This window comes from Bubalus kerabau, chromosome X (assembly GCF_029407905.1).
Source record: "Bubalus kerabau isolate K-KA32 ecotype Philippines breed swamp buffalo chromosome X, PCC_UOA_SB_1v2, whole genome shotgun sequence".
NCBI classification, from domain to species: Eukaryota; Metazoa; Chordata; class Mammalia; order Artiodactyla; family Bovidae; genus Bubalus; species Bubalus kerabau.
In genome coordinates, this window is record NC_073647.1 from 122,229,802 (window position 1) to 122,252,056 (window position 22,255).

The 22,255-nt window shown below is 40.8% G+C and overlaps 1 long non-coding RNA gene across 1 annotated transcript in view; it reads right to left on the reverse strand.

Moving 5' to 3' along the window:
• LOC129639819 (uncharacterized) overlaps nt 1–21,647 on the reverse strand; it is a 34,905-nt gene extending 13,258 nt beyond the window's left edge. The window contains exon 1 of the long non-coding RNA XR_008708620.1: nt 21,525–21,647. This is a non-coding gene — a long non-coding RNA (uncharacterized LOC129639819). The remainder of the gene's footprint in view (nt 1–21,524) is intronic.
• Nucleotides 21,648–22,255: the final 608 nt, after the last annotated feature.

Here is a 22,255-nt window from a genome sequence, read left to right on the forward strand (position 1 = left end):
TTACAGTACCCACATCACTCAGGCATATTTGGGTTTTAGGTATATACAAGTGAAGTCGCTCAGTCGTGTCTGACTCTTTGCGACCCCATGGACTGTAGCCTACCAGGCTCCTCTGTCCATGGGATTTTCCAGGCAATAGTACTGGAGTGGGGTGCCATTGCCTTCTCCAGGGGATCTTCCCGACCCAGGGATCGAACCCAGGTCTCCTGCATTGTAGACAGATGCTTTACCATCTAAGCCACCAGGGAAGTCCCATTAGGTACATACTTAAATCTTATTAATACATCATCTTTCTGCCTCTCAGTGATTCCTCAGAGTTTCTGGAGGTACAAAGGGTTCACGTTCTTGTTTTCTGGCACATTTATACATTTTTTTATATTTTAATATATTTTTTTAATTTTCTGGCAACTGGACACAGGACAGAGGAGGCTTGTCTTATGTGCTTCGTCCACTATTCTAAACGGAAATCATTCATTTTCACTAACCCTGGGGTGGTGGACTACACAAGCACTAAAATCTCTATTTTGAGTTTATTACCATCTCTACAAAGAACTACTGATAGAGTGTGTCTCAGTTCTGGAAACCTGACCAGAGCTTCCTCTTCTACTTCAAAACATGTGCATGCTCATGGTCTTCCAAAAAGCATTCTCCACTTCTTCCTTATAATAGAATCACTCAATTATAGATAGGTATATGGTCACCCAGCTAAAGACTACATGTCCCAGCTTCCCTTGTAAGTAGGTATGGCCATGTGAGTAAATTCTGGCCAAAGAGATATAATGGAAGTGATTGTGTATTGGTAAATGTTTAACCACCAGCTCTTGGGTGTAGGGAACTTCCCAGGTGGTACTAGTGGTAAAGAACCTGCCTACCAATGCAGGAGACATAAGAGATACAGGCTTGATCCCTGGGTTGGGAAGATCCACTGAAGGAGGGAATGGCAACCCACTCCTGTATTCTTGCCTAGAGAATCCCATGGACAGAGGAGCCTTGTGGGCTACAGTCAATAGGGCCATGAAGAGTCAGAGCACATGTGGGTATAAAAGAGGAGGAGCCCAGATTTGTAGCATTTGCTAATTTCTATGGTGTAAATACTCCAACCATATCTGATTTCAATCTACAATGTCATTGAATGGCAGAGTTGGAAAGTATTTGCAACAACATTATATTGTATTTGGACCATGTGGATAGATAGATACAAATAACATCAGTAGCATAGATAATTGGAGAAGGTGATGGCACTCCACTCCAGTACTCTTGCCTGGAAAATCCCATGGACGGGGGAGCCTGGTGGGCTGCCATCTATGGGGTCTCACAGAGTTGGACACAACTGAAGCGACTTAGCAGCAGCAGCAGCAGCATAGATAATAGTAAAGTGTAGTAAAATAATTGAGGGAAAACACACTTTAATTATTTACTCTTCTAATACAATTTGTTTAATGGTAAATTTATATATTTAATTTTTAGCAATGGCTGTCTTTCTCAACCAGCTCACAAAATTCTCTAAAATTTAACAATTGCCTCTTGTGAGCTTGTGCAAGCTGGTGTGAGGAAGTTCTGATACACCATTAAGTGGAAGTATAGTTGACCCTTGAACAATATAGGGGTTGGGGATGCTGATCCCTCTTCGCAGTTGAAAATGTGAGTATTACGTACAGTTGACACTCCATATCCTGATAGCTCAGTTGGTAAAGAATCCGCTTGCAATGCTGGAGACCCTGGTTCAGTTCTTGGATCAGGAAGGTCCTCTGGAGAAGGGATAGGCTCCTACTCCAGTATTCTTGAGCTTCCCGTGTGGCTCAGCTGGTAAAGAATCTGCCTGCAGTGCAGGAGGCATGGGTTTGATCCCTGGGTTGGGAAGATCCCCTGGAGAAGGGAAAGGCTACCCACTCCAGTATCCTGGCCTGGAGAATTCCATGGACTGTATAGTCCATGGGATTGCAAAGAGTCAGAGATGACTAAGCGACTTTCACTTTCACTTTCATCCACGGTTCCACATTAAAAGACTCTACCAACTGCAGAATGTGTAGTACTGAAAAAATATCCACGTATAAGTGGATCTACACAGTTTGAAGTGTGTTTTTCAAGGCTCAACTGTAATGTGTGAAATCTCAGGCACATTCTTAAAAGGAAGCATCTACCCTTCCCCTTCCCCTCTTCCTGTTTCTGTAGTCCAGACCACAAAGAAAGCAGTGGTGAGCAACTTTTAACCAGACAGATGAAGACAACATTCTAGGGGGCGGTAAAGCAAAGAGAAAAGAAACTTGGGTCCCCTGGCTGATTTTTTATTCTTTCTTTTAGTTGCAGCATATGATGGGATCTAGTTCCCTGACCAGAGATCGAACCCAGGCCTCCTGCACTGGGAGCCCAGAGTATTAGCTACTGGACCACCAGGCAAGTCTGCCCTGGATGACTTTTAAAAGCAGTTTCCCTATTCCTCCATCCACCTTCCATGTCAGACTTTCCTGTGAGAGAGAAGTACATTGTGTATTATTTTAAAAATCTTTCTTGTCTGATCTCTGCTAAAGCAGCCAAACCAACCAACCCAACAGAGTTTGCTACCAGGAACAGGGCTGACACTACAGAAGCTGAAATATGTGCTATTTGCTTAGCATTTAGGACAGCAGGCTGTGAGGTAACAGATCATGTAGGCTAGATAGATGGTGACCCTTATTGTGTCATAGCAAACATCTGGTAAACCTGTTAAGGGAAACACTGACTGAAACCGCCACCCTGGCCAGGCAAGATAGTAGCCATTTGCATGAGTTATCTTACAACAGATGGTCCTGGTAAGGAACGCGGAACTAACAATCTACCACCAAGAAGAATTTTGGGAAAGGTCAAAAGGAGAGAGGATGCTTCCATTTCCTAGCAACCATAAACAGTGCTACAATGACCATCACAATTAATTGCAGAGTAATTATCCTCCAGTTAAAAATAAAATAAAAAATTTTTTAAAAAAAAAGGAGAGAGGAGATGCCAGTTCATATGCCCTACGAAGCTCCCAGAACCCTCTCTGGAATCCATCTTGGCTGAGCAATGCATGCACCACCAGGAAGAACCCTGAGTCAGAATGATTGGCCAGAGACAACCTGGAAACTAACCCCATCACCATAAAACCTGAGACTGTGAGCCACATTGCAGAGCCATCCTTCTGGGTTCCCTTACCCGGCTGTTCTCTGCCTGGGCACCCCTTCGCAATAAAGTTTCTTGCTTTGTCAGCACGTGTGTCTCCTTGGATAATTTATTTCCAAGTGTTAGACAAGAGCCCACTCTTGGGCCCTAGAAGGGGTCCCCCTTCCCGCAACAAGCCTATTGTCAGTGTGTTTGAAATGAAGGCCGTTTGCTTACTGAGCTTGTAACTCACAGGGAAGTGGTAACAAAAGTCACATGGTTGGTATATCTCGACTTCTTTTAGCAAAGCACTATAGTCAAGAACTAACCACAAGTAAGAATTAACCAGTCTGCAAAAAGAGATGGAACAGAATGCAGTTCTATGAAGGGATACTTACAGCCTGTAGCCTACAATCTAAACTGATTGGGAATCTGACAAATTAAGGTTTTGCACATTTGGATAAATCAACTGCTTCCACACTCCTAACACCACAAAGAAGACTGTGGCTTCAAACCTTTCTCAAGAGCATCTCACATGATTGTTCTTGGCCAGGCAAGAGGAGCCAGACCAGTAGGAAAATTCAGATTAAGGGTTTTGCCTTCTCTCCTCTTATTGTTTTAGGTGCCTTCAAGATAGCCACCATGGTCCTGAGGAAGAATAAACATAATTGAGGAAGAGGAGAAGAGTTGAGCACAGAGGTTAGTAAATAAAGTCCTGGTTAACTTAAAACTACATGTCACTTTTACATCAGTTCAATTCAGTCGCTCAGTCATGTCTGACTCTTTGCGACCCCATGAATTGCAGCACACCAGGCCTTCCTGTCCATCACCAACTCCTGGAGTTCACTCAAACTCATGTCCATCAAGTCGGTGATGCCATCCAACCATCTCATCCTCTGTCGTCCCCATTTCTTCCTGCCCCCAATCCCTCCCAGCATCAGGGTCTTTTCCAATGAGTCCACTCTTCGTATGAGGTGGCCAAAGTACTGGAGTTTCAGCTTCAGCATCAGTCCTTCCAAAGAACACCCAGGACTGATTTCCTTTAGAATGGACTGGTTGGATCTCCTTGCAGTCCAAGGGACTCTCAAGAGTCTTCTCCAACACCACAGTTCAAAAGCATCAATTCTTTGGCACTCAGCTTTCTTCACAGTCCAACTCTCACATCCATACATGACCACTGGAAAAACCATAGCCTTGACTAGATGGACCTTTGTTGGCAAAGTAATGTCTCTGCTTTTCAATATGCTATCTAGGTTAGTTATAACTTTTCTTCGAAGGAGTAAGCGTCTTTTAATTTCATGGCTGTAATCACCATCTGCAGTGATTTTGGAGCCCAAAAAAATAAAGTCTGACACTGTTTCCACTGTTTCCCCATCTGTTTCCCCATCTATTTCCCTTGAAGTGATGTGAACAGATGCCATGATCTTAGTTTTCTGAATGTTGAGCTTTAAGCCAACTTTTTCACTTTTCTCTCATGGACTTGACTGAAAGCAAATAAACTGTTAGTTTTCTAATTTTTTGGTGGACTTACGATGCTCAAACCTATTTAAACCCTGCTGTTGCTGCTGCTGCTAAGTCGCTTCAGTCGTGTCCGACTCTGTGCGACCCCATAGACGGCAGCCCACCAGGCTCCCCCGTCCCTGGGATTCTCCAGGCAAGAACACTAGAGTGGGTTGCCATTTCCTTCTCCGATGTATGAAAGTGAAAAGTGAAAGTGAAGTCGCTCAGTCACATCCGACTTAGCGACCCCATGGACTACAGCCTACCAGGCTCCTCTGTCCATGGGATTTTCCAGGCAAGAGTACTGGAGTGGGTTGCCATTGCCTTCTCCAATTTAAACTCTGAAACAACCCCTAATCCCTCCAATCTGTACCCGTAGGAATTAGGCTGTTTAAAACTATGCAACCCCCAGGAAGGGTACGCGTTCCAATACATTCCAAGTGTGGCCTTCCAGAAAAAGATACATGAGTTACTTCCAGAGTAGGATCCAGTGGCACTTCACTGCCAGGAAGGAACCTTTCACAACTGCTGTGCAACAGAATCTGATAACTGCCAGGTACAATAATTATCACATGTTTCCAATTCTTCCTTTTTCCAAAATGGGAGCTTTAAGTGTGGTTATCCTAGCCCTCCTCATCACAGCATATTAGATGATGAGAAGGCTGATCATTTGTCAAGTTCATAGGTCACTAGACCATGAGAAGTCACATCAAAACCTGAAAGTCAGACTATGCATCACAAAGGGATGCTGGGTTCTCAGATAAAGTGATTGCATGGCTCTTTGGATTGTTTCCCTAGGGGAAGTGGTATTCATGGCTATTTGGTTGACCAGAGATTTGACTGCTAAATGTCCCCAACATTTATTCTTTCTTCTCCTTTTTAGGACTAGAAACCTCTACGTTTAAACTGGGTAGCTAACCATCCATCTAAGGACTACATTTCCCAGACTCCCTGCAGCTAGGTATGGCTACCAGGTCTTGGGGTGCAACTCTTGGTTGTTGTTGTTCAGTCACTAAGTCATGTCTGACTCTGCAACCCCATGGACTGCAGCACACCAGGCTCCTCTGTCCTCCACTGTCTCCCAGAGTTTGCTCAGATTCATGTCCATTGAGTTGGTGATGTTATCTAATCATCTCATCCTCCGTCACCCCCTTCTCCTGTCCTCAATCTTTCCCAGCATCAAGGTCTTTTCCAATGAGTCAGCTCTTCGCATCAGGTGGCCAAAGTATTGGAACTTCAGCTTCAGCACCAGTCCTTCCAATGAATATTCAGGGTTGACTTCCTTTAGGATTGACTAGTTTGATCTCCTTGCAGTCCAAGGGACTCTCAAAAGTCTTCTTCAGCACCACAACTTGAAAGTGTTGATTCTTTTTTAATTTGGATCTGACCAAAATGATGCTTCACTCCAATATCAGGTACTTGGGATCTTCTGGCAAGCTGTTCATATAATGTGGATGATAGGGTATAAAATCTTAAAATCACACTACATAGGTGGGAACCCTCTGGGTCAAAGGGCAGAGTTGACACTACAAAATCACCAAACACTGAATTTGAATTTTACCTTAGGCTAAGTGAGTGAATTTCTAGTGATATCAGGGTGGACTCATGGTCTTTTGGAAATCTGAGGACATTGGGATGGGGCAAAGGCAAAAACCTGAATCAGCATCTGGAGTTTAGGGCCATAAAAATCAGTTTAGTCAAGGAAGGTGTACTCTGAAAACTACCCAGACACCATGAAACACACTAGCCAAGACATCCAATGAGTGAGAAATATTGGCCTTAGGATAATATGTCTACCAGCACAACTCAGAACTCAGCAATATGTGTTAGTTTCCTGAATTAGGAAAAAAAATTCTCAGTCCCCATAGGATCCAACATGTTCCAGTTTTCTCAGAATAAGCAGCCTGTGTTAATACCGCAACCCACTGTTGACTTGTATGACTTCACTGCCCTGGACTCATTCGTACAATATTCCCATCTTGCCATACGCCCGTTAGCACTGTTGGCTTCTCTTTCTGTGTCTAGCAAATGATCAAAATCTGTTTCCACCCACCTGCTCTCTTGTGCTCTAGGTGGGGATATTTGCACTAAAGAGAACCTGTCAGTGTTAATTAGGGAGGAAAGCCTGTGTGGCAATGTGTAGGTTTAAAAGACAAGAAAATCCCCCGCGGAGATTCTGTGGAACACTTTGGATACACTGACAAGTTAATAAAAAGCTTGATTTAATGACATTTTCAACACACTGATATGGAAAGTACCACTGGAAATAAAGTAGCTTTCAAGGGACAGATTGTTTCATTGAACTGTGTGGAAAACTGTGCTTGCCCTTAGATCTCATCTGTTTCACCGCTCCTGAAGTGATGCATCAAAGAACAACCTGTAAGGGAGCTGTGGCTTCAGGTTCCACAACCTGACAACAGCTTCTTTGTGGCACCAGGAGCGTTATTGTTAGAGGAACTCACTCATCCAGAGAAGGCAGAGCGAGTGTTCTGCTTTTACTCTTTTCCAAACCTGTATTCTATGGACAGAGGAGCCTGGCTGGCTACAGTCCATGGGGTTGCAAAGAGCTGGACATGAATGAGCATGCACGCATGCACACAAACCTGTATTCATGTAGAGCAACCTTGGAGAGGGGGAAGGAGAAGAGAAGGACCTGTGTTGACACAGATGGATCTGCGTGTGCTCCGGATGAGGGCAGACACAGCTGGGGGACCATTTGTGGTCACAGCTTTCAGCACCCCAGGCTTGGGCTTGTTTGTTTCAGATGTGTCAAGGATCACTGGATTTACAAAAATTTCTCTTCCTTCTCTCATGAAAATGCATACATGCTCAGTAGTGTCTGACTCTGCGACAGCACAGACTGTAGCCCGCCAGGCTCCTCTGTCCATGGAATTTCCCATGCAAGAATACTGGAGTGGGTGGTCATTTCCACTCCCAGGGGTTATGAAAATAGTAGAAAGATCTACTGAAAGTAGACTACCAGAAAGTGTCTGCCTCAGTTTCACCCGTATAACAAGTTACTTAATAAATCAGGCATATGGGGGACTTCCCTGGCAGTCCAGTGGTTAAGACTCCATACTTCCAGTGCAAGGGACATGGGTTTGATCCCTGGTTGGGGAACTGAGATCCCACATGCCTTATGACGCAGCCAAAAAAATTAAAAAGCAGGCATGTGATAGCCAAGCAATTCAGTGATGAGTCCATATGTTTCTACATGGCTGGCAAGAAAAGGGTAAAGTCATAATTAAAGGGTCAAAAGTCCTCACCATGCACAGTAGCTACTAGGGTTAGCGATTCAACCTGAAATAAAAGAATCACTCAAACTTCTAAGTGGCTATATCCATTCATATTTATGACTACCAACTACTGACACTTCAAATCATCTCATCTAAGTAATCTAAGAGAAACCACTTAGTCAAGCTGTAAGCATTTATGCTTGCTTATTTTTATGAAGTAGATGTAATCAGACTTACCATACCACGGTCTTAAATTTCAATAAGTGACTCAAAAAAATGAACAACGTGGTCAATTGATAACAGAAATGGCTCTAATACTTCCCTTCCAGCATCTGTACCCCTTACACTATGAAATTTAAGCTCCTCCCACCAAGAGGTGGAGTCCTTTCTCCCACCTTTTGAATGTGGGTCAACCTGTGCCTTGGGCTTCCTTGGTGGCTTACTCAGTAAAGAATCCACCTGCAACTCTGGAGACCTAGGTTCGATCTCCAAGTTGGGAAGATCCCCTGGAGAAGGGAAAGGCTACCCACTCCGGTATTCTGGCCCAGAGGATTCCATGGACTGTATAGTCCATGGGGTTGCAAAGAGTCGGACACGACTGAGCAACTAAGCACAACACAGCACAACCTGTGCCTTACTTTGGCCAACACAGTCCAGAAGAAATAATGATGTTCCAGTTCTGAGCCTGGGTAGCAAGAAACCTTGCAGTCTTATGCTTTTTCTCTTGAACTTTTCCTTTGTATGAAAACAAGTCCAGGCTAGACTGAGGGAAGATGAGAGACCATGATGAACAGAGCCTAGTCATTCCAGATGAGACCATCCTAGACCAGTCAGCCACCAACTGACTTGCCATCCAGAGATGTATGAATGACAGAGGTTGAAAAAAGCTGTGAGTGTGCATAATCAATCGTTCAGACATGTCTGACTCTTTGTGACCCCAAGGACTGTAGCCCACCAGGTTCCTCTGTCCATGGAATTTTCCAGGCAAGCATACTGGAGTGGGTTACCACTTTCTACTCCAGTAGATCTTCTCAACCCAGGGATTGAACCTGTGCCTCCTGTGTCTCCTGCATTAACAGGTGGATTCTTTACCACTGTACCACCTGGGAAGCCTGAAATAAGTTGAGCCCTGAAATTAGCTGCTGCTGCTGCTAAGTCACTTCAGTCGTATCTGACTCTGTGTGACCCCATAGACGGAAACCCACCAGGCTCCCCCGTCCCTGGGATTCTCCAGGCAAGAACACTGGAGTGTGTTGCCATTTCCTTTTCCAATGCATGAAAGTGAAAAGTGAAAGTAAAGTCGCTCAGTCGTGTCTGACTCTTAGCGACCCCACGGATTGCAGCCTACCAGGCTTCTCTGTCAATGGGATTTTCCACGCAAAAGTACTGGAGTGGGGTGCCATTGCCTTCTCCAGAAATTAGCTGAGCCCAGCTCAAATCAACAAAACCCAGAGCACCTAGCCAATCAATAGACTTCTGAAAAATTATAGATAGTTGTTGTTTTAAGGTACTACTTTTAGCTACAGCTAATTGAACAGTCAATGAATATTAAGTTTCTTTTGGCTCTGCTGTCTGATTTTCTTTGGAGTTATCCTATTGGGTTAGCCAGAAAGTTCATTCAGGTTTTTCTGTAACTTTTTTTTTTTTTTTTAATTTTATTTTATTTTTAAACTTTACATAACTGTATTAGATTTGCCAAATATCAAAATGAATCCGCCACAGGTATACATGTGTTCCCCATCCTGAACCCTCCTCCCTCCTCCCTCCCCATTCCATCCCTCTGGGTCGTCCCAGTGCACCAGCCCCAAGCATCCAGTATCGTGCATCGAACCTGGACTGGCAACTCATTTCATACATGATATTTACATGTTTCAATGCCATTCTCCCAAATCTTCCCACCCTCTCCCTCTCCCACAGAGTCCATAAGACTGTTCTATACATCAGTGTCTCTTTTGCTGCTCAAAGGAACTTTTTGGCCAACCCAATCATTTCTTCTTTCAGGTTTCAAACATGAGCAACAGGACTTGTCTTCATTACTGATTTAATACACAGAAAAGGATGCTATTTTATTAGCAACACTAACTTTTTACTTTGCTGAAATCCCAGACCCCTCCATCATTCTGAGAAATGTCAATATCCATGTGGAAGGGTCTCTCTAGCCTGATGTTTTGTTTTGTTTTACCTTCTCAAGTCCAAGAACCTTTACCCCTCATGGCTCTTCAACAACCATCTCTCACTATCTGAACTGCTTCACCCCAGAATTTTTAACCTCCAATATCCTTTAGCTTCCTCCCGTTTCTCACCATATCTGATTTATTGGAAGTTTCTATCTCTGGTTCCTCTGTTTGCTTGCAGTATTCCAGCTCTCTTGATCTCACTACTATTGCAGACACTATACATTGGCTCATTTAACCCCAATATCAGACCTCTCTTCCTGAAACCACCTGTGTAAATAGAGGCTGGAAGATGAAAACCTTGAAATTTTGGTCTCCTTTGCAATAAGGGGTGTAATGTGACACAATTCTCTCCAAAGAGGTTAGGGGAAGTCCCAATGGAAGAATTTCCTTCCCAAAGAGAATCTCATTAAGAGAAAGCCCCTGACTACACCTTCCGCTTTCTTGCCTGGAACTCAGATGTGGTGATGTGCTTGTTTGGCAGCCATATGGCAACCACAAAGATCAAAGCTATACGACAAGGATGAAGAAGATGATACACTGATGTTACAATGATGATACTACAGAATTACAACATAGACCAAGTCCCTTCTTCAGGATTCTCATTGTATAAGAAAAGTAATTGATTACTTATTTAGGCTATTCCATACAATAAGGTTTTCTATAGCTCATGGCTGTATAGTACAGTTGGACTGTTACAACTCACTTCCCTATTTGGTCCTAATGTATTTAATACATCTTCTCTTCTATCACACTGCCTTGCAACATTTCATGCAAGAATCCCTCCAACTACTCCTAGACCTGAATTACAAAGCCTATCTAGAAAAATCATACAAGTCATACCACTGCAGTGTTAGTTGGTAAAGCATCCTGAGCTTTACTCAACACTGGAGTAAGTCTCCCCTCTCTTCACGTACTAGCCATAATCAATGTTTATCACCTTATTGCTCTTTCCTATGTGACTTTGTGGCATTTCCTGACCAATATCCTTTTGCACTTTATATAGAGGCCATAATATTGGGACTCCCTGTTTCACTTTTCTTTCTCCTCTCACTTCTTTTCTGGAAATGTATCTTTATTCCATCCTACTTTAAAAAATTTTTTTCTTTTCTGCCTGCATAGGGTCTTAGTTGCAGCATGTGGGATCTAGTTCTCCAACCAGGGATCTAACCCGGGCTTCCTTCTTTGGGAGCATAGAGTCTTAACCACTGGATCACTAGGGAAGTTCCCCAATCCTAATTTCTATCTTTCTAGCTCAGTGGAGAAGTAACCCTTCTTCTAACCAACGTGATTTTCTCTTCCTTTGCTCTAGGGGGTCATCTCCTTCCACTTGCTCAAGGATCACTCTGCATAAGTCATTCTCTTTTCTTCTGTATTTTCAACTCCTCCCTCTTGGCTGGTTCTGTCTCCTAAGCATAGAAAAGATCTCTACAGTTTTTACACAGTACCTTTCCCTTCACCTATATCAGCTAGCTATTGCCATCTATCTCCCCATACTACATTCCCAGTCTGTTTCCATTACATGGTAGGCTGAATATATCCTTACAGTCTTCAAATCCTCTGCAGTTGTGAGTCTGAACCCATCACTTCATTGAAGCCGCTCTGATTAAGGTAAACAGAATTCTCCTAATTGCATAATTCAGTGTACTATGTTCAATCCTTATTTTCTTTCTCTGACATTCCACGCCAACGCTCATTCTTTCTTTGAAACTTTATGCATTAGTCAGCTATTGCTGCGTAACACTCTACCCCAAAACTCAGTGACTTAATGACCATTGGTGGAACTTCCATGGTGGTCCAGGGGTTAAGACCCTGACCTTCCCATGCAGGGGGCCTGGACTCAGTTCCTGTTCAGGAAACTAGATCCCACATGCCACAGCTAAAGACAACTAAAGATCCTGCATGCTGTAACGCAGATCAAAGATCCTGTGTGCCACAACTAAGACCTGGCACAGTCAAATAAATAGTAAATATTAAATAATCATTGGTTATTTTAACACAAGGCTGTGAATCAGTTGGGGGCTGTTTGATCTAAGCTGGTCTATTCTTCTGCTATGAGCAGTGAGCTACACAGACTAGTCCTTCTCATGGCAGGGGTACAAGAGTACAGGCCAATTTGTATAAGCTTCATTTCCAATCTCTGTGTCACATCTGTTAACATTCCACTGGCTAAAACATGTCATGTGACCAAGCTTAGAGTCAGAGAAGGAAAACACTGAAAATGTACATAATAACAGGAGTAGATACCAGGAGGGGTAAAAAAAAATTAGTCATTACTGCAATTTATTTATTCGACTTTGGATTTGTGTGTGTGTGTGTGATTTCACGTCTTTCATAATTATGCTTTCTGTCTTCTGGGGGCACCCTTCTGCTGCCTATCCCCTGGATGTAAGTGTTTTCTAGTATTTCAACCTCTGTGTTCCTCTTTTTCTCCTCACTCTCCATATTCCCCCTGGGTAATCTAACCACTCTTTATATATTAAGGACTTTGATTTTTATATCTCAACATGTATCCTGTTTCTATTCAAATGGAAACATTTATACTTTCCCACATGCATTGTAATCTTTCACGCTTCCATGCTTTTGAACATTCTGTTTCTTCTTCCTGGCATTTTTACCTTCCTTAATCTAGTTAATATCTACCTTTCTTCTAAGTCTGAGCTCAGCTAATGTGTCACATTCCCTTCCTCCCATGACCCTCAAAAGCCCAGACTACTGTTAGACTATAACAGGCCATCAACAAACATTTGGTGAAATATTGTTTAAAACAAAAATCTGTATTTAATTCCAAAGATTTTTTAAAAATCAGTCTACTGGGGAAAGACATAACACCAAAATTTGTTTTAGGCTACTTAGATAAAAGGTGACAAAGAGACAGATTTTATACTGCTTTTTCCTTTCACTGCTCTTCAAGAGAGATTCACAGTGTAATATGTGATAGCTAGGAGTGAATAATTCATTTTATTTGGACCTCACACATAACCTTTAAAGGATAGGCCTTAAATTGCATTTTTTAAAAAAGAGATGACATTCTCTGTTTTGAAGTTGACCTTTTGTATCTTCATTTTCTATGTAAATGGCTGAATGCTTTTCTTTTGAGGAAAGCATACTTTGTTCAACCATGTCACTGATATCTAAGATACTATGCAATGCTCCAACAAATTGAATAAGTATAATTTTATCAAAACAGTTTCTTACGCAGCTCCCTCATTTCACATTGAGTTTTACTACTTAACTTCCTGATAAATAACTCACTGGGAAATTCACACATTGGTAGCATCAGATCAGATCAGATCAGTTGCTCAGTCATGTCCGACTCTTTTCGACCCCATGAATCGCAGCACACCAGGCCTCCCTGTCCATCACCAACTCCTGGAGTACACTGAGACTCACGTTCATCGAGTCAGTGATGCCATCCAGCCATCTCATCCTCTGTCGTCCCCTTCTCCTCTTGCCCCCAATCCCTCCCAGCATCAGAGTCTTTTCCAATGAGTCAACTCTTCACATGAGGTGGCCAAAGTACTGGAGTTTCAGCCTTAGCATCATTCCTTCCAAAGAAATCCCAGGGCTGATCTCCTTCAGAATGGACTGGTTGGATCTCCTTTCAGTCCAAGGGACTCTCAAAAGTCTTCTCCAACACCACAGTTCAAAAGCATCAATTCTTTGGCACTCGGCCTTCTTCATAGTCCAACTCTCACATCCATACATGACCACAGGAAAAACCATAGCCTTGACTAGACAAACCTTTGTTGGCAAAGTAATGTCTCTTCTTTTCAATATGCTATCTAGGTTGGTCATAACCTTCCTTCCAAGGAGTAAGCGTCTTTTAATTTCATGGCTGCAGTCACCATCAGTAGTGGTAGCATAGTACAGTATAAATGTCATAAAGTTGACAACTAGTTAGAGTCAGAGACTGTGTTGACGTAAAAGTAAACTCAACTGTAGATAAGTATTTCGATAGCACCACTGCTTTGTTGATAGAAGACTACCTATCAGTAGGAGATTTCATAAGGAACAGAATTATTAAAATTGAATGATAAAACACTCTGGGTTCCATAACAGTACTCTGCGCCCCGCCCCCCTACACACCCCTCTTAACCCTCATACATACACTGAAAAACAAAACCATTTCTTGCATCAGCCATTGATCTTGGCTCTAGAAATACAGGGGCATATGGTTCCTTGCCCTTGTCAACTGAAAAAAAAAATATATATATATATACACATAACATAAAGTTGAGAATTATGTTTTATTAGGGGCATTACAATAAATCCCCTACATATGAACTTTCAAGTTGGAAACTTTCAAGGATATAAATGTGTGTTTGCAAATCCAATCACGTAAGTTGTCATAGTTCACCTGTCTGGCATACACTGTCACATGCGTCATTTTTTTTAGAGGGTAGATAGAATTGAATGCAGCAAGAAACCAGAACCTGTGCCATCAATGTCAGGCATGAATGAAACTGCAGTTTGCCGTCCATTTACTGGGCTTCCCTTGTAGCTCAGTTGGTAAAGAATCCTCCTGCAATGTGGGAGTCCTGAGTTCGATCCCTGGGTTGGAAAGATCCCCTGGAGAACAGAAAGGGTACCCACTCCTGTATTCTGGCCTGGAGAATTCCATGGACTACGGTCCATAGGATTGCAAAGAGTCAGACACGACTGAGCAACTTTCACTTTAACTCCATCTCCTATTGATGATCCTTCAGCTCTATCATCTCCCATCCCCTCTCCCTCCTCCAGTCAGTAACTGTTCTCACCTGTTCACTCAGTGCCAGCCCCTGTATGCCAGCTGTTGTACTCTACTACTGTACTTTTCAAGGTATTATCTTGAAAATGTCTTTTTGTGTTTGTTTTTTATATGTTATTTGTGTGAGAAGAATTATAAAATTCTCACACAAATAACAACTGATTATATTAGTTGGGACTTAGGCTAACTTTGTCAGATTTATGTACAAGTGGGACTTAGGAACATGCTCTTGGAACAAACTCATTTGGATGTAGGGGACTTACTGTACTGAGAACTTCAGCTTGGGATACAGCCTCTCAGGTAGCTCTGAGGGACTGTTCTTAAGAGAGAAGGGAGGAGCCAGGATATATATGAGTTTTTGAAAAGAAACAAAAGCCAAAAATCAAACACCAAAAAATTACTGCTAATTAAAAACCAGACATGTCAAGCTGATGAATTTGGTGCTTTTCTATGTATGGGAAGATGCAAGAGTTTGGGCTTAACGAAATGATTCCTTTGATATGTACCTTAGCTATCCCAGAGCCAGTACCCTCTTTCTCTTCATCCTGAATCCCCTGAGAGTACACCATTGGGGGTTGGTTGCAGTGACTAAAGGCTTGAAGGTTTCAACACTTTAGCATCCTTTGTTTACTGATATGACAGGCAACACTGTTTGTCCACAGTGCCTCCTCTTGCTCGTAAAGTTAACCAACATTTGGGAGGCATTTCATGACCAACTTTATCCCATGGCACTACTAAGCATCCTTCCTAGATCATGCAAAGATTTTGTTGATAGGCCACTCAATGTGCTAATTTTTGGATCAGGTCCTATTGATAATCTAAAATTATCTGAATTGCCTCTCTAACTGGTCTGTTATCATCTAGGAAATGTCTCCCCTTGTTGCTTCTTCTCACATAAAGAGTTGCATTATTACAATTATTCTATGTAGAGTATATATATGCATACTCTGCATGCTTAGTTGCTCAGTCGTGTCCAACTCTTTGCAACCCTTTGGAATGTAGCCTACTAGGCTCCTCTGCTCATGGGATTTTTTCAGGCAAGAATACTGGAGTGGGTTGCCATTTCCTCCTTCAGGGGAATGGATACACACACACACACACACACACACACACACACACGTATATATATATATATATATATATAATTGATTGCCTCAAGATGTTTAACCATCATTAATTTTGTTGGAGACCCTGGTTACACATTTGGTTAAAAAAAAAGAGACAACCACCTTATAAAACAGCCAAGATGTGCAAGTACTAGATGTACAAGCAATACATCTAGTAATGTTAATAAAATCATAGTAGAGAGAGGCATCAGACATAAATGATTTGAAAATAACAGGAGAGAACAAATTAGAACTAAGATTAGTATAACTAGCTGTAGTCTAGTTACAATAAGCCATCAAGTCCATAGGGGAGCCAGTTGGCTTGGAGAAGCCAAATTCTGGAGGGATCAGGGAGACAGAAAAAAATTAATGTTTTGTCTTTGTTTACAAAAGTTGTGCTTTATCAACTTATTGTAGGTCATAGTTAGCATAAGAGAATAGGTTTTCTGTAAAGATTAAAAGTCAGTATATTTCAGAAAAAAGTCATAAAGTTATGAATATCATATTAGATTCCCAGGAATTCCATATAAATTTTGGAATATCTATATTATTTTCCCATACAAAATATAACCTAAGAAGGTTTATCTCCAATTACCTGACAATGCTCCTCCAGTATTAACATACCAAATAAGTCTAATTAGTTTAACATTCCTCTCGGAGATGCCTCAAGGTTTCTTTGAGGTGTCAAAAGAATTTCAGTTAAAATTTGGTATTTGGGAAGTTTGTCAAAAATATCAAAAAGAAGGGACTTCCCCAGTGATCCAGTGGCTAAAACTCTGTGCTCCCAATGCAGTGGGCCGGGGTTCAATCCCTGATTGGGGAACTAGATCCCACATGTGGCAATTAAAGACTAGATGCAGCCAAATAAATAAATTAATTTTTTAAAATATCAAAAAGATTCAAAGTACTTGGTCAAATAGGATCATAGATTCTATTGTGAAACAGTACTCATTCACTTAACTAAAGTGACAAAAGATTTCGAAAGCAAATACAAATCACTTAAAGGCAAAGAAAGTCACACAACCTGTTATCAAAAGCAGTATTCCAAGAAAATTTTGTTATTTTGAGAGAGGAACCAAATTCAGTCTGCATCAGCCTACTCTTAATAACAAAATCCATTTAACTATTTAAATTTAATCCAATCTCAGCCCAACCATTCACAAAACTCCTTTTCCAGGGCTGCCTTTCTAAATACCTTCCACAGCCTTCTATATTCCTATTTGTCCCTTATTCTTCCACCCAGAAACAGCAAGCTCTAGAGTAAAATCACTCTTTCCCCTTAACAAAATATATTTTAATTCCTCATACCTTCTTTTGCTGAAAACACGCGTTCTATTTTCCATGCATACTGAAATGTTTCCCTTATTATATTTAGTAGATTTAATTACATATTGTAATTTTAATCCTTGAAAATCTTAATCTCTAGTTAAAACCAAAAGCAGCAAGTAGTTGTAAACTCTTTGTAATACTAGCTTATTTATCATACTATACTTATTTCCTGATTGGATTATCCTATAACCTTTAGAAACATACCTCTTCTCATAGCATGATTTCTTTCCTCAACATGGTTTAAGACATATGTCTAACAAACCGAAACATCTTTAGCTTCCTTCTCATAAGGAGACAAAAGTAATTCATTTTAGACATGTTTAGAAATTAATGTTCTAATATTTTATCTTATTTGAAATGACCTAGATATTCAATAAACTCCCATTATTTAACTTAAAAAATAAAGCTGCAGGCTACCAAAAATCTAGAGAAATTAAACATACTTCTTCCTGAAAACTCTTATATCATATACCTTTATTTTGTAACTTATGAAAATATCATCATACCAAGTTAATTTTGCTTGCTGATACTCTGCAACAGAAATAACATGAACTTACTGACCTTAAGTAAACAAAAACAAGACATATCTGTACTGGTCAACCCAACAAGCTTAAGTTAGTTTTAATACCTGATATTAGCTAATACTGAATATTTCTTAGATCACATGAACTTGAAACTCATCTTGGTCAGTTTCTTTTATATCTAGAAATATTTAATTTGTAAGTGTTTACTTTTAAGTCAATCAAACAGAGCATATTTATAAATTTAATTTTGATAATATTTTCTGGAGGTAGAGAAATCTCACATATATAACATACACACAGACATATGTAGGCAAATCTAGAGATCTCAAAGCTTCACTTTATGGCTTAGTTATGAATCAGGTACTACAATAGAAACTTGCGTGCATGTTCAGTCACTTCATTCCTGTCTGACTCTTTGTGACCCTATGGGCTGTATAGCCCACCAGGCTCCTCTGTCCATGGGATTCTCCAGGCAAGAATACTGGAGTGGGTTGCCATGCTCTCCTCCAGGGGATCTTCCCAATCCAGGAATCAAACATTGCAGGTGGATTCTTAACCACTGAGCCACCCACCTTACTAGTTTATAAATAACAATTGGAATAAGTTACATTTGTTTTATCAGATGACTAAATCTTTACTATTTGTGGAAAGGACTTTTAAGATTCATATTTGTCCTTAATAAATATTTAAGAAGTTGTGGATTACATTTTAGGTGAGGGAGCCTTTCCGGTGGTTTGAGGTTTTTTTTTTTTCGTGCTTCATAGTAAGTTTTTATTTTTTATTTTTTTATTTTTATTTTTTTTGTCTTGTATCACTTTTTTTTTAATTTTATTTTATTTTTAAACTTTACATAATTGTATTAGTTTTGCCAAATATCAAAATGAAGTTTGAGTTTTAAAAGTCTCTTTTTTCTCTTTGGTTTCAGGTTCTACTAATCTAATCAGACTCAGGTTCAGGTCTGTATTTACATTTTACATGTGGGTGGGCTGTGTTTATATTGGGCTTCCCTGGTAGTTCAGATGGTAAAGAATCCACCTGCAATGCAGGAAACCTGGGTTCAATCCCTGGGTTTGGAAGCTCCCCTGGAGAAGGGAATGGGTATATTTCTGATTTGTAGGGATCTGCAAGACAAAGACAGTTGCTTTTAATTCCCCAAAGATCTAGTCTGCTGCCTAAATGATATTAAAACATTGATTGGCCCAACTATATTTTCTCTAATTTGCTTTCATATCAGCAAGAATATTTCCAACTAAACTGCAAGTCAAAAGTTCTATGTTCTAGATTCAATATATCATGTATATATCACATATCATCCAAGATTCAATATATCATGTCTTCAAAAGTTTGTATAAGGCATTCAACAGAGGCCCTCTGAGTGCACAGGTTAAACCTGAAGCAAAAAAAATATATATATATTAGCCCCTGAATATTAACTCCCAGTTTTTATTTTATATCATGTGGGCTCAGGTAACCCTGCTGATTACCTTTAGTATGTTTAATTAATATTTCCTGATGGGCACATTTATGATTTCAAGCAGGGGAAGCATTCCCCAGTGAAACATGCTTACCCCACGATATAATTAGGCAAAAGAGATGTAACCATCTTATATAAATCTCATTTAAATATAGCAATTTATATTAGCTTTCATATCAATTCTATCAACTTTCATACATTTTAAGTTTTGTTTCTATCAGAATCCCATCAACAGCCATTGTTCTTACAAGGAGTCCACAAATCTTTCTTGTTATCCTGACCACTGAATCTATTTTTATGCAAAAGACCTTGGGATCCCCAATGAGAATTGAGCCAAGGGACACAAGCTTTTTGTTAATTTTTTTTAAAAAACTTAATTGGCTTGTTGGCCCAAGCAATTGCTGGTCAGGTATCTCAGTGTAATTTTCTTGTAGCCTTTTAAATATATATATATATATATATAATTTTTTAAAAAACTGGGGCATAAATAGACCAGACTTGCTTGGGGCCCTTTAATGTTGAGAACGAATAAGGAGTCCTTTTGGGAGATCTAAACTCAGGCAGTATTGTATCAAAATTTTTTGTTTTTATCTCATTAATGTCTGTTTTACTTATTCTATTATAAATAAGCATATAAAGATTTCTTTATCCTCTTGGTATGATTCCCTTTAAAATTTCTACCTTGTTGGGAAGAAGTCCCTAAATTTTCCTTCAGGTTTTTTTTCTTATTTCCCTGTTAATCAACCTAATTAACATTAATTATCCTAATGTTTTTATTAGTATCTCTAGACTCATTGAGGGAAAGCACAGACCTCAAATAAGGCTTCTTAAACCAGTTGTTTTGTTTTGGTTGTTTAAAACTAAGGGAGCTCTTAGGCTACCATTGTGTATATTTCTTTCAACCTTCTAATTTCTGTTTTTCATTGGTGCCAATAAAACAGCTGTTTATAACAAGTTTCTCCAGTTTAAAGGATCCATCGTCTTGCCATTAATGATATATTTGTTAACAGTGACTCAAAGTGTCAGGGGAAGCACACTGACTGAAACCGCCCACCCTGGCCAGGCACCGTAGTAACCATTTGCATGAGTTGTTTTACAACAGGAGGTCCTGGTAAGGAACACGGAACTAATAAGCCACCACCAACCAGAAGAGTTCAGGAAAGGTTGAAAGAAGACACCCCATGTCCGACCACCTCCCAGAATCCTTCTCGCTGGCATCCATCTGGGCTGAACAAGGCCTGCACCACCAGGAAGGACTCTGAGTCAATAAGATTGGCTAAAGACAACTCAGAAACTAATCCCATCACCATAAAACCTGAGACCACGTGGCAGAGCAGTTCTCCTGGGTTCCCTTACCCTACTGCTCTCCACCTGGGCACTCTTTCCCAATAAAATCTCTTGCTTTGTCAGCACATGTGTCTCCTCAGACAAATCATTTCTGAGTGTTAGACAAGAGCCCAGTTTCAGGCCCTGGAAGGGGTCCCTCTTCCTGCAACAAAAGCAGTAAGATGTAACAGCTGTTGTAGTCACTCAGTTACGTCTGACTCTTTTGTGACCCCATGGACTGTAGCCCACCAGGCTCCTCTGTCCATGGAATTCTCCAGGCAAGAACACTGGAGTGGGTGGTCACTTCCTCCTCCAGGGGATCTTCTCAACTGAGGGATTGAATCTGTTTCTCCTGCATTGGCAGGTAGATTCTTTACCACTGAGCCACCAGGAATGTCATAAGATATAAGAGGTGTCCCCACAAAAGTGTGAAGAATGCCATCTTTACATTTAGAAAATTTTCTCCCCAAAATAGTCTAAATAAAGACTGACACAATGAAAGTTGAGATGGCAAAAGTCCCTGAGAGTTGGCACAGTCAGACAAGTCTGCTCAGAATCCCAGTCTATTTGATTGGCTACCAACTGTACACCATATGTGTACCTTCCAGATGGCAGCGACCAAGCTCTCCAAACACATACACATACATACACATACCAGAACTCCCTAAGAAGATCAGGATTTACACCTCAAAGACACAGGGAGAGAAATGCAAATTCCCCCCAGAAGGACTTCTGTTTCTTTAAGGTCAGAATTCTAAAGTGATGTTTAATCAAGCCTACTTTCTCTAACTTAACTGCATACATAATAAATAAGCCCCATTTTGGCCATTTTCAAGGGAAGATTTCCTTTAATTCCCAATTAAGTACTTATAGTTTTTTAAGTACATAAACCTGGCTGGGGTGTAAGTATAAGATTTGGTAAGTACATAAGCCAAGCTGACTTTCTGATGTGCCTTGTTTAGGAAAGGTGTTAGACCAGCCTCTTACCTACCTAATCAGCTAGTCCAGACAGTTGGGTGTTTCTCAATTGGGCAACTCCCCATGTCTTTCAACTGGGCTCTTCCAGTATTTTTTCAACTGCGGGATGTTGTGGTGGGGTGCGCACCTATTAGACATCAACAAATACCACTCAGGATCGTCAACCAATCAATAGTCAGAAGGTTCAAAAACCAGGAAAGGCTCACCCAAATTTGCCAGAACTTTCTGAGGAGGTGGACAGGCACAAGAGGCCTCTGCTGGTACAAGGCTCAGGTTCTCATAGCGTTCAGGGAAAGGTGAGAAATCTGCTCTGGCTCCCTTTGTTGTCCATCAAAACTGCTGACTACTGGAGGGGAACACAACCTAAAAGTTATGGATTGTATTTTATTTGGAGCATTCTTGTTGCAGTGAAAAGAAAAAAAAAAAGGAATGAGTTTTTCTCTTTCCCTTTCCTGAGAACAAAGAAAATAAAGAGTACAGTAAGCAGGCCTGAACATTCCTAGTTTATTTTTAGTTTAACTGCTCCCGACTCTACATGTCTGTGACTAAGTTTGTTTTTCTGCCCACTAACTCTGCAGGAGCTAAAATTCACATTCTTTCCTTTGACTCTATGCTTAAATACATCCCATATCTCATGTTTACCCTTACAACACTCTTTCCCTTGTAGTTACTTATCAGAAAGAAGGCCTAAGAGTCACTGAACTGTCAGACTCAATTACTTGGTTACTGACACCAGTCTATGAC